The 13,068-nt window shown below is 43.8% G+C and overlaps 1 protein-coding gene across 1 annotated transcript in view; it reads left to right on the top strand.

Annotated features, from left to right (window-relative positions):
- The first annotated feature begins 9,898 nt into the window (after positions 1 to 9,898).
- The window catches only part of XPO1 (exportin 1), a 45,543-nt gene continuing 42,373 nt past the window's right edge, over positions 9,899 to 13,068 (top strand). The window contains exon 1 of the mRNA XM_030310671.2: positions 9,899 to 10,687. The gene's annotated coding sequence lies outside the window, so the exon portion shown is untranslated. The remainder of the gene's footprint in view (positions 10,688 to 13,068) is intronic.

Here is a 13,068-nt window from a genome sequence, read left to right as displayed (position 1 = left end):
AATTCCATGAGTGCCCTCTCGCTTTTTCTCTGGTTTTCTGAAAGTGTGAAGATGGAGAGAAAGAATGATGTATGTATGTATAAAGATTTTTTATCTCTGTTCAATTGAACAATTGTTATAAAGGAACTTGTAGAGGAGGATATGATGATCTCATGCTACGCAATATATCTCATTTTCGCATTTCTTAGGTAAGTGGCATACAGCCCTCATCCACAGAGGATTGGAATTACTGAAATTATCGACTATAATATCCATATAGTTAGTTATGTAACATTTTTCACTTCTCTTTCATGTGAAAAGTGGTTTAAATATTATTCATTTGAAATCTTCAGTTTCTAGTTACATTTACCAAATAAAGTGTTGTACTGGCAAGTCATACCAGATCATTCTTTTTTTTTTTAAGCTTCTTAGTAGTTAGTTAGTTAGTTATCTCTACACTCAACATGGGACTTGAACTCACGACCCTGAGATCAAGAGTTGCCTGTTCCTTTGACTGAACCAGCCAGGCATCTCAAAATATTGTATTTAAAAAAGATGTTTATTTATTTTTGAGAGAGAGCACAAGTGGGGAAGGGGGCAGAGAGGAGGGGCAGAGAGAGAGGGGGGACAGAGGATCCAAAGCAGCCTCTGTGCTGACAGCAGACAGCCTGACATGGGGGCTCAAACTCACAAACTGTGAGATCATAACCTGAGCTGACATCAGATGCTTAACCTACTGAGCCACCCAGGCACCCCCAAAATAATGTATTTTTAATGAGCCCAGTATGAATTTGCACATACCATGCCCCAAACATCGTTTTGGGGACCCTCTCAGTACCCAATTCTTACTCTGACCCATCCCACCCCAACCAGACACTACAATGGCATAATCTAGTGCCTTATTACTCAAAGTGTGGTCCATGGGACCATCATCATTAGCATCAGCATTTCCTGGGAGTTTGTTACAAATGCAGAATTTCAGGCCTTTCCCCAAACCTACTGAATCATAATCTGCATTTCAATAGGCTCCCCAGGCAATTCTACATACAGTAAAGTTGAGAAACATGATCTAGATGAGGTTCAGCTTTTTCTTTCCTCCATTGAACCAGGATAACTTCAACTATTTTAACACAGATCAGGGTTCCTCAACCTCTGCGCTACGGATTTTTTTTTTTTTTTTTAACGTATGGTTGACACACAATGTTACATTAGTTTCAGGTGTTTCACAACATAGTGATTCCACAACTCTACACATTAGGCTCTGCTCACCACAAAGTGTAGCTACCATCTGTCCTTACACACATGCACTATTGAGATTTGGGGCTGAATACTTCTTTGTTGTGGAGGCCTGTCCTATGCATACAGGATATTTAGCAGCACCTCTAGCAGCAACCTACTAGATGCTAGTAACACCCTGTCCCCAGCCACTTGTAGTTACCAACAATGTCTTTGTATTAGTCATTATTGCACTTGTTTTTATTATTACCTTCACCCTTCTGATCTATCTAGGCTTATAATGTGCTGTGCCTGATTCTGACATTGGCTGACAATGTTGTTTTGTGAGGCAACGTTAATTGCTAAACAAAATTGCCCCCCTGTAGAGAATCACTGAAATAGATTCACTAATTTTGCTGCCTTCTTCATGTCTTCTAAAGTAAAAGCATGTGACAGAACATTTTTTATTGTTGTTATAATCTGCTTTCACATTATTAGATGAGAAAAGGTTTTGAAACATAATTTTTGACAAGATATTATCAGAATTGATATTACTATTCTTGTTTGATTTTCAAGTTTTCTGCTAATGGTGATAATACCTGAACTTCTTATGATCAGACAAATGAATCAGACCTATTAAGTGTAGAATTAAAGGAAGTCAAATGGGCCTTCCTTGAAGTGGCAAACTAGTGGCCTCTCTCCTTTTATTCAGAGTTCTGGACTTATGCATTTTATATCTGGTAACATCTTCTCATAAACATTAATTTCCAGGACTTTCGTTTTATTTTAAAAGCTAAAAAGATTAATTGGTGAATTCAACAATATTTATTACGCCAAATTTAGAAGTTGGCACAAAGCCTCTTCCTTTAAGGAATGTATGGGTGATGGAAAATTGAGATCCTAATTCTGCCACACTCCCCCAAACTGTCCCTCTTGCAGCCAATCTCAGAAAACAAGAACTCCACCCTTCCAGTCACTGAGGCCAGAATCCCATGGAGTCGTCCTTGGATCCTCTCTTTCTAACAGATTCCAGTCCAATCCTGTAGGAAGTCCTTTGATTCTACTTTCAAAATATATTTGGAATTTGAGTACTTCCAATGACTACCACTCTGGGCCAAGCCACATTCAATCTCTGGATGAATGCAGTCTCCTAACTGGTCTCCCTAGTTCTACCCTTGCTTCCAGGCTATTTTTATCACAGCATCTAGAGTGATACTGTTAAGATTTGAAGTCAGGTCAAGTTTTCATGTCTCTGTTCAATCACTTGGGTGGTTTCCAGTCTCACTGAGAAAACAAGCCAATGCATTTACAGTGGCCTACAGGAAGGCCCTACACCATCTGCCTCCCTACCTGGCCCCTTTATTGCTATGACTTCATCTCCCTCTTGCTCAATCAGCTCTGATCACAACTCTGGCCTCCTCGATAAAGATTTAACAAGGGGTGCCTGAGCGGCTCATCGGTTAAGCATCTGACTTTGGCTCAAGTCATGATCTCATGGTCCATGGGTTTGAACCCCATGTCCTGCTCAGAGCCTGGAGTCTGCTTCAGATTCTGTGTCTCCTGCCCTCCTCTGCCCCTTCCCAACTAACACTCTGTCTCTCTGTCTCTCAAAAATAAATAAACAGAGAAAAATAAAAGATTTTACAGAAAAGCTCTGAGGAGAAAAAGTCATGAATTTTAGCTGACTTCTATAGCATAAGTACTCCTACCATGGCCAACGTCAGACTACCAATATGATGTCACAACACGTGGAGAGATGCACAGTAGCACATCATTACATAGTATTTCCATCATGCAAACACCACTGATGTAAGTAACCTCAAGAGCATAGGTAATAGTAAAGTGCAGTAACGTAATCAGGAAGTGATGACTTTTAATTTTTTTTTTTTCAATGTTTATTTATTTTTTTTGGGACAGAGAGAGACAGAGCATGAACGGGGGAGGGGCAGAGAGAGAGGGAGACACAGAATCGGAAACAGGCTCCAGGCTCTGAGCCATCAGCCCAGAGCCTGACGCGGGGCTCGAACTCACGGACCGCGAGATCATGACCTGGCTGAGTCGGACGCTTAACCGACTGCGCCACCCAGGCGCCCCAGGAAGTGATGACTTTTGAGGATTTATTATCTTTGTAATATAATTTATTTAACAGTAAATTTATAGAATTTAATTTTTTTTAAATTTTTTTAATGTTTTATTTATTTTTGAGACAGAGAGAGACAGAGCATGAGCAGGGGAGGGGCAGAGAGAGGGAGACACAGAATCCGAAACAGGCTCCAGGCTCTGAGCTGTCAGCACAGAGCCCGATGTGGGGCTTGAACTCACAGACCAGGAGATCATGACCTGAGCCGAAGTCGGACGCTCAACCGACTGAGCCACCCAGGCGCCCCTAGAATTTAATTTTTTATACAGCAATGCTTGACAACCAGCTTGCGAAATTCCTGAAAACTTAACAATTGGCTCCCAGGTCCGACTCTAGCTCACCACTATAAATAACCCACCAAACATGCTGCTGCCTCAGGCCCTTCATTTTTCTATCTGCCCAGAAAGCTCTTTCCTAAATAGTTGCAAGGACTTCCCCTTTCATCTCCTTCATGTCTTTTTTTGAGTGTTATCTTTTAGGTGACACTTTCCCTAGCCACCTGGTCTAGGGACTTCCAACTCCTCATTTCAATACCTTGATTCATTTTTAACCTTAGCACTTATCTCCATACAACACACAATTTCTCTGACTTATTTGTTATTTACTTCCAGTGTCCTCTGTTAGACTCAAAACTCATTGAAGGTAGGGATTTTTATAGGATTTGTTTCCTCTCAAATCCTCAGCCTTTAGAACAGCGACCACTAAATGCTCAATATAATATTTGTTGAATGAATGGATTAGTGTCACTTCATTTCCTTTTTCTAACTTTTCTTTTTTTAATTACATTAAATTAAATTTTATTTTATTTTTTTAAGAGAAAGACAGTGCAAGTGAACAAGGAGCAGACAGAGAGAGAGAGAAAGAGAAAGAGAGAGAGAGAAATGATGCTCACCCAAAGCGGGGCTCATGCTCACCTAATGTGGGACTCAAGCTCACAAACTGTGAGATCATGACCTGAACCAAAGTCAGATGTTTAACCAATCGAGCCACCCAGGAGCCCCTAAATTTTATTTTAGAGAGAGCACAAGCAGGAGAGGGCAGAGGGAGAGGGAGAGAGAATCTCAAGCAGGCTCCATGCTCGTGTGGAACCCAACAATCTGTCTCGATCCCACAACCCTGGGATCATGACCTGAGCTGAAATCAAGAGTCAGACAGATGCTCGATAGACTGAGCCACCAAGACACCCCTTAACTTACTTTTCTTATGCCCATTGCCTAATAGATAATGATACATTTGCATGTGAAAGAAATGGCATATCTTTCCAAGCTACAGGTACTAATTCCACCTTCCCTAGTGTTTTGTTTTATGTCTGACATATTTTTATTTTTGGCTTAGAAATACAGCTCTGTGGTTTCCTCTATTGTGCTTGAGAATGATCCTAGTTAAATGATATTTCATTTCTCATTTCTCCATGAGTAAGAGAGTCTGAGACCCATTGTTGAATGTCACCTAACAGAACTGTATAAATTTCTGACAGTCAAACTATAACTCTGAGACTTAGCAGCCTTGTCAGATTTTTTTTGCTATGTTCTCAGAAAGGCAACAACTCACTTTCAGACAGTTGCTGATTCTGCTCCTGATTGATTTGAGGTTTCACAGACTGCATATAGATTATTTGCTGAGCTCTTGGACACAGAAGAGAATTTAGCTCTGCAAACAATTTATTCATAATTCTCCATAAACATTGTAGACATTGTAAATTGAGGTAGATAGGAATGGGGTGGTAACCTGGACTATGCCTTCCCAGGTTAATTTTTTCTTGAAAAGGGTATCCCTTCTCTCCCACCTCCATCTCTGAGCATCATACACAATTATGCTGCTGTCCAAGTTACATGAGTAACGTTTTTAAATCTATGGTTGTGATGTGATGTACTATTTTATGAAGCATTTTTTTTATTTTTTTTTATTTTTTTTTTTTAACGTTTATTTATTTTTGAGACAGAGAGAGACAGAGAATGAACAGGGGAGGGGCAGAGAGAGAGGGAGACACAGAATCCGAAACAGGCTCCAGGCTCTGAGCGGTCAGCACAGAGCCCGACCCGGGGCTCGAACTCACGGACCGTGAGATCATGACCCGAGCCGAAGTCGGACGCTCAACCAACCAAGCCACCCAGGCGCCCCTTATGAAGCATTTTTAAGAGCAAATAGAAAAACAATTATTGCCGTATAAGATATTTACAGAGAAATATTTCTTCCAGTGTTTCCTTTCAGGTCTTACAAAGTTACAGTCATGCCCTAGAGATTCATTGGAATAAAAAGCCCATGGAATTGTCAATTTGTGCTCAATACATGAATACACCCAGTGAGTCACACTTGTGGTATATTCTGTTCAATGCCCATTTTTTGCTTCCAGTGTCCTCTGGTAGGAAGAAATGCATGTTAGAAGATCACTGCTGTATCTCTGAGTGCAAAGTGGTATCAGTTTTCTCAAAAAGAGTGAAATGACCAATTCTATTTTAAGATAATATGGTTTTTCCCTATCCTTTAACTTTTTTTTTGCTGTATTATATAGACATTTAATCTTATTATTTATGCATTCCTTGAAGAGCTCACAGGGGAGATTGTCTTCAGAATCAAAAGTTTAAATTACAATTCAAAGATTGTTTATTTGACTCTGGTGTGATCATAATAGCAAATATTTATGGCTTTGACAGGAAATAAACAGGTAGTATTCACATACTGTGGTGGGTATGTAAATTGACACAACCTTTTCAGGGGATAACTTGGCAGTACCTATCACAATAACAAATATACGTACTTTCATATAGCTGTTCCACTTTTAGGATGTTAACCTAGAGATGTATTCACATTTGTTCCCAAAGATTAATGTACAGGGGACACCTGGGTGGCTCAGTCGGTTAAGCATCCGACTTCAGCTCAGGTCATGATCTCACTGTTTGTGAGTTTGAGCCCTGTGCCAGGGTCTGTGCTGACAGCTCAGAGCCTGAAGCCTGTTTCAGATTCTGTGTCTCCCTCTTCCTCTCCCCTACTCATGCTCTATCTCCCTCTCTCTCTCAAAAATAAATAAACATTAAAAATTAAAAGAAAAAAGATTAATATACAGGGATATTCATTGCAGCATTATTTCTAAGAGGAAAAACTAGAAACAGCTATTGGACTCAGTAGGGGAATGGTTAAATCATTTATGGTACTAAGAAGATGGGGAAGGCTATGGCACTGTTGTTTTTTTTTTTTTAATTTCTTTTTTATTTTTATTTTTGGGACAGAGAGAGACAGAGCATGAACGGGGGAGGGGCAGAGAGAGAGGGAGACACAGAATCGGAAACAGGCTCCAGGCTCTGAGCCATCAGCCCAGAGCCCGACGCGGGGCTCGAACTCACGGACCACGAGATCGTGACCTGGCTGAAGTCGGACGCTTAACCGACTGCGCCACCCAGGCGCCCTGCTATGGCACTGTTAACAAGGATGAGGTGGATTTATATATTCTGATCTTTTAAGTAAAAAGCAAGTCACTGAACAATATGTATGGTATGATGTCATATATATATTGAACAAAACACAAAGCAAATATATTTGTAAATGCATAGAAAATACCTCAAAAAACACACTACACACTTAACGATGATTATTTGTGGGCAGGAAAAAGAACTGGGGGGATACACAAAGGGAACTTTTACTTTTGCTACGATACTTCTTTATAGTTTGAGTTGTTAGCCATGCTCACATATTTTTAAATTAAAAACAGTTTTTAAAAATAGAAATAAGTAGTGTTAAAAAGGAATTTATGAGTTTCCGTTTCTTTTACTTCCAATGAATGTTGTTTTGCAAGACAATGTGAACTAGTACAAAGAACACAAACATAGGTTCTAATATTGACTCAACCACTATGGGATGGTGTGTACCTGTGTGTATGTATATGCATGTGTGTTTGAAGAGAGGGAAATAAGTGTGAAATTGCAAAATAATAACTATCTGACAGGATTGCTATGAGAGTTAAGTGAAATATTGTACAAAAAAGTCTCAGCCTGCTAGACAGCTGGCAGGCACTCAATACAGTTTACTTACATTTCCGTATTCATAGCCTACTCCAAGGTTTGAAATCTGTTTGATTCCAGTAAATGAAGGTAATGAAAGCAGTATCAAATGTGTCAGACCTTTGTTCTGAATCTTGAATGTTGAAAATACAGTCATCAAATATCTGCTCCTGTCACTTCTTTTTACACTTGTTAATAACAAGTTGATATTAAATACTCCATTTTGGTTAACTCCAGGCAAAAATGATGGCTAAATTTTATATCTGATTCACAGAGAGGACCTCCTAGGGAGGTATGATTTAAAGATGGGATAAAAACAGACAAAGGGAGGGGCGCCTGGGTGGCTCGGTCGGTTAAGCATACGACTTCAGCTCAGGTCATGATCTAACGGTCCGTGAGTTCGAGCCCCGCGTCGGGCTCTGTGCTGACCGCTCAGAGCCTGGAGCCTGTTTCAGATTCTGTGTCTCACTCTCTCTCTGCCCCTCCCCTGTTCATGCTCTGTCTCTCTCTGTCTCGGAAATAAATAAACGTTAAAAAATAAAAATTAAAAAAAAAAAAAACAAAGGGATAGCAAACTGAGACTATTTGAACTTTACAATCCACACAGTACTTTATGGGTCACACTGCTTCTTCATACCCATTTGATCCTTACATGGATAAGACAGGCATTGATGACGTCAGCCTCATTAAATGGGTGAGATGCGTGAGAAGGAAACCGAAGCCCAAAGAGGTGAAGTGACCTGCCCAAGGGCACACTCTGAGTAAAGCCAGTTCTCACTCCCAGTTTTTATTCCTATTATTCTGCCACCTAACAACAACAACAAAAGTGGCCTGGTACAAGAGCTGAAAATGTGGAAGGAAAAAGTTTTTAAAAAAACAGGACAGGGGCGCCTGGGTGGCTGTCAGTTAGGTGTCCGACTTCCGCTCAAGTCATGATTTTGGGATTTACGGGTTTGATCTCCGCATTGGGATCTGTGCCGACAGCTCAGAGCCTGGAGCCTACTTCAGATTCTGTGTCTCCCTCTCTCTGCCCCTCTCCCACTCTCTCTCTCTCTCTCTCTCAAAAATAAATGAAAACATTAAACATTTTTTTAAAAAAGGGCAGCTCCAGTTGTCCAGTTGTAATAGAAGTATTCCAAATGACTAGTGTATGTTATATATTATGGTTTGATATTATTCAGTCAGGCAGTGAGTAAAAATCTTAGGTATGAAATATTATGTTGGTAAAATATTATTTTGGTAAATCCAAGAGTTGAGTTACAATTTTTCTTTATGTGAGAATGAGGGAGTTTTTCTTAAGTAGTGCATTAGTGTTAGCTATTGTTGATTGTAATGAATATTTGCTGTTGAAATTGTGGCTTAATAAATCATGATTAAACCTCTCGGTGGCACAATGGGCCTAGAAGATTTTGGTGGGTTACTTTATGTTTCTTAAGAAAAATCAGTAAAGCTGATTTGGAGGGCAGTTGGGGACAAACGAGAGGCAACCACGTGAAAGGCCACATGCATGTGACTTTCAGGGAAAGTCATTATTTGGGATGATGAAGAATGTGAAGGGCAGCTATGTTGAAAAGTCAAGGGCACCTGGTGGGAAGCTGTTGGCATGCACCCTAACCCAGCAAAAATACCGGTTACACCAATTACAGAAATTATAGTTAGTGTCTTAGTTTCTAGGAAGGGTTAGTCCTTGGAGCAAACTCCAGCCTGGAGACACCTCGTTAAAATTTGAAGGAGCCTTCTTCAAGAACCACTCAGGTACCTTTTCCAAGACTCTGAGAAGATCACCAGGCACCAAGAGTGCACGCCCCCATATCTCACCCCAAATTCCTTCAAGGTTATTCTCCCCCTCAACTCCCTGCCCCCAAACGTAGGCCTTTGAAATGGATGAGAGGTCCGAGGCCTACAACTGCCCTCCCCTGCGTTCCTTTCGCTCTTTTTTGCCATCTCCACCTCCTCGATTAAAAAAACAACTGAGTGTGCTCTCCATTCTCAAAGCGCTGCGAGGAGGTGGGTCCCGGTCACTGCGGTCTCGGGCCCCGCAGGTTGGCGGGAGCAGGCAGGGGCGGGCCAGCACGGATCCGGAGAAAGCCGAGCGACTGCAGCCGCGCGCCGCGCTCAAACTCGCGCCGCCACCAGCTCACGAGCTGCGCCCCACCCTCTCCGTCACCAAAGGCGCCAGCCAATGAGCGGATCGGAAAGGCCGGGCCTGAGGGCTGAGCTTTGGGAGGGGGAGAAGCGGGAGGGGAACGGGAAGTCGAGGGCGGGCTGCGTTTGATTGACAGGTCACTCGAACCAATCCTCCGCGCGGCTTCTCTTTGCTCTCTTCTCCGCTGGGCACAGCTCTCCGTCCCACCTCCTCCTCTACCCCCCTCCTCACTCCTTTTCGACCCGCCCCACTTCCCTTCCCCCACTCTGCAGGCAAATCGCTGCTGGAAAGAGGCGGGGGCCGAAGCGGCGGGCTCGTGTGGAGACTTGAGGTGGGATTGACGGGGGATCTGGCCAATAAGAGATAGGCTGATGGCGCGGCAGTGGCTGGAACCGGCCAATGGGCAAGCGGGCTGGGGGCGGAGGCCCAGGTTCCAAACGCTCCGCGGCGCCATGGGCTGAAAACTCAACCGAGATGGAATCTCCCAGTCTGAACCGGTTTCAACCGGTTCCGAGTTTGAGGCACTAGGAGGAGGGGGAGAAGCGGCTGCAGCGGCCGCGGCAGGAGCAGCGGGAGCTACAGCATCAGCAAGAGCAACAGTAGCTACAGCCCCGGCGGCGGTGCCTGTTCCAGTCTTTGCTGCTGCAGTCCGTGCAACCACCCAGAGGGGGAGGGGGGAACCACCAGTCGCTGAGGAGCAGGAGAAGGGGGGAAAGTTTAGGCGAGCCTGGGTGGGGGGGCCCAGCGCCGGAGCCGCGTGAGAGAGGGAGCCGTATTTTGGTAGGGGGGAGTCGGACTGCAACTGGCAGCAGAGCGTCCCCCGACCTTGTGGACTCTATACCCCCTACTCCTGCCGCTCCTGCTGCCGCCTGTGGCTGGAGGGTCCCCCTGGGGCTGAATCTTTGGGACTTGACCCCTTTCCCCTCCCCCTTCCCTCACTCCCCAGCCAGGCGCGAGCATTTATTCCACGGATTAATTCCCCTTCTTTTTTTGGGGGGGGCGGGTGGGTGTGTGTCGTGGGGGGTGTCCCTGAAATAGTAAATATTGTTGAGCTTTTTTTTTTGCCCTTATCCTCTTCGTTTTTTTAATTTCCTTTTTTAAGGTGGGAAAACTGTGAAACCCACCTTGATTTCCTCCCCTCTCCCCCCTCCCCACCTTCCCTCGCCCTAATCCCCCGACAAGGAAAGAAGAAGCAGTTGGTTCAATCTCTGGGTAAGTCGACTGTATCTTCAGGGCCGAGGGTCGGGCGGCGGCCGGGCGGGAGGAGGCCGGCGTGGGGCGCGGCGGCGGCCGCGGGAGGCGAGCCCAGGAGGCGGCGGCGGGCCCACAGCAGAGCCTGCGATTGAATGGAGCCGCTTCTGCCGCTGGGGGATGGAGGCGGGGAGGCGGCCGCGGGAGGGTAGCGCTTGCTGGGTTATTCGCGTGTGCGGGTGGCGGTGGAGGAAGGCGAGGAGCGTGTGATAGTGAAGTGGAGCCGGCGTGGGGGTGGAAGGGCTTCCCCAGCCCAGGGGGCTGGGGAGAAGTTGGGGTGATTTCAGGAACATCTCTGTAAATTATTAGGAGTGGAAGTTTCCAGAAATATTTAGTGCAGCAGCATTGAAACGTCCGCCTGCATCACGTGGCCCCTCGGTGGAGAGCTTGGGATCGGGGGAGGGAGGGGCCGTTGAGTCTCTCCTCCTCCTGCAAGGAAACTCAAAATCTTTCTGGTTTTTTGCAGGGTAGGATTAGAAGTAGGAGAGGTTAGTTGATTGTTCAGAGTCCTGCAGTTGGGATTCCGTGCTGTAGTTTGTTGGGGGGGGGGGGGTGTTGAGTGTGTTAAGTGATCGAATCGCTTGCTGCTGGCTTTGTACGGTGGATGATGCCCTGAATCTCCTTCATTTCGAGGTCTTCGAGTTTGGGGTGGGTGGGAAGAAGTGGTGTAGTAGAGGAAGCTTTAAAGATTTGCCCACCCCGGACCTCCTCTGATCACGCAGAGGCCATGCTGCATAGAGAATGGGGCGGTGAACTTCAGGCGCCTGGTCTAAATGCCTCCTCCGAGTATGGGCGGGGTGAGTGCGTGCTCCGGTATGCTATAGTTAGAAGTGCTGCAAATCGGTTCGGGTGGGAAGCGAGGGGAGGGCGGGCCTTTGTGAGGTGTGTTTCTACTGAATGAAGCAGGCAATTGCCCACACATCTAAGTAGCAGTCTCTCCTTGTAGCGACTTGTTTTTTGACCTACTACTTAGTAATCATAAAGCAACGGTTATAGTTTGGATGGGAGCTGGCAGTGTGTAGCTGCTTGCTTTTTCAGTTTGAAGTGGCACTGAAGGTATTTTGGTAGTCACTTGTAGAGTCACATTGCTGGATAATCCCTTGTATATGCTATCCAGTGAGTGGATTTTAGGATTGAGTGTCCCAAGGAGAAAAGAAAGCGTTTGTGGTTTCACCTCTCCAGCGATGGCTGTTTGCTATCGGGCTGATTGTGTATCGTAAGCGTGTGGGACACTGCTGTTAGTGGAAAGAATGTTTTGGAAGCTGTTTGATTTGGGGGGCTAAAAATGTGCTTGGCATTGACCAGAAAGCCGCCATTTCTGTACAGTTCAAGAATAGATAGGTCATTTCGAAGATAGTCGGTAGTTTTAAGGATGGCAAACTACTGTATTTAACACAAGCTTCTGTTCTAACCCTGATTTTTCACAAGAATTTATCCAGAAGAACTCTGTAAGGACAGTGTACTTGAAAGTGAAACTTTTTACAGTCAAATTGTTCTTTTTGTTTGGGTTATTAAATTATGATAGGACTACTTAGAAAAGTTCGTTCAGTTTTTAACCAAAAATTGAAAACTTTTGTTCTGTACATCTTGGTGCTTTGTGGGGGCATTGTTTTTCAGCCTCAATTTTTAGACTGTTCTGATCTTACTGTACTTGAAGCGAGGGAATTTACGTTTGTTGGTGGAATATATATATTTTTGCTTTGATGTTAGTATTTTAGTATTTAGAGCAAAGATTTTCATTAATGTGTGTCAGGTATTCTGTTTGTATTGAAAACCTTAAATGCTATAAAAATTTTTGAAATCTTATGAGTTTTTGCTGTCAGTAATGGGCTGAAAGGCGTCAGAGGAATAAAAATCCTTGAACTCTTCATTTTTACGTCATCTGTAACTTAACTGACTCATTTTTTACACTTCTGGGTTTTTTTGTAACTGGCATTATCATCAAGTAAAACATTTGAGTTAAAATTGAAATTGCTGCCATTGTTACGAACATTTTTAAATTGCTATCAAGTAGCCAAGAAATAATGTCTCTTTTCTACCAACCTACTTTGTACAAACATAATCAAGCCACCCACCCATTTCCTTATCCTGGAAGGTTTTTAAGAGGGGGAGAAGTGGAGGCGACCATCTGACCTTTTTAGGTCTAACTACAGTAAACCAGGGGTTCTTAACCTGAGGTTTCATGCATGGCTTTCAAGATGTCTTGCATTTTCTGTAATTGTATACAATATTGTGAGTTTTTAAAATTTGGCAGGCACCATCATGTTCTTCTGATTGTAATGCATCTTGGCCCAAAAAGGTTAAGGAGTACTGATTTAGTCAGTCAGACCTTGAGTAGCACT

The sequence above is a fragment of the Lynx canadensis genome, chromosome A3 (assembly GCF_007474595.2).
Source record: "Lynx canadensis isolate LIC74 chromosome A3, mLynCan4.pri.v2, whole genome shotgun sequence".
Lineage (NCBI taxonomy): Eukaryota > Metazoa > Chordata > Mammalia > Carnivora > Felidae > Lynx > Lynx canadensis.
Note: the sequence above shows the minus strand (reverse complement) of the source record. Positions and strands in the feature narration are given on the sequence as shown.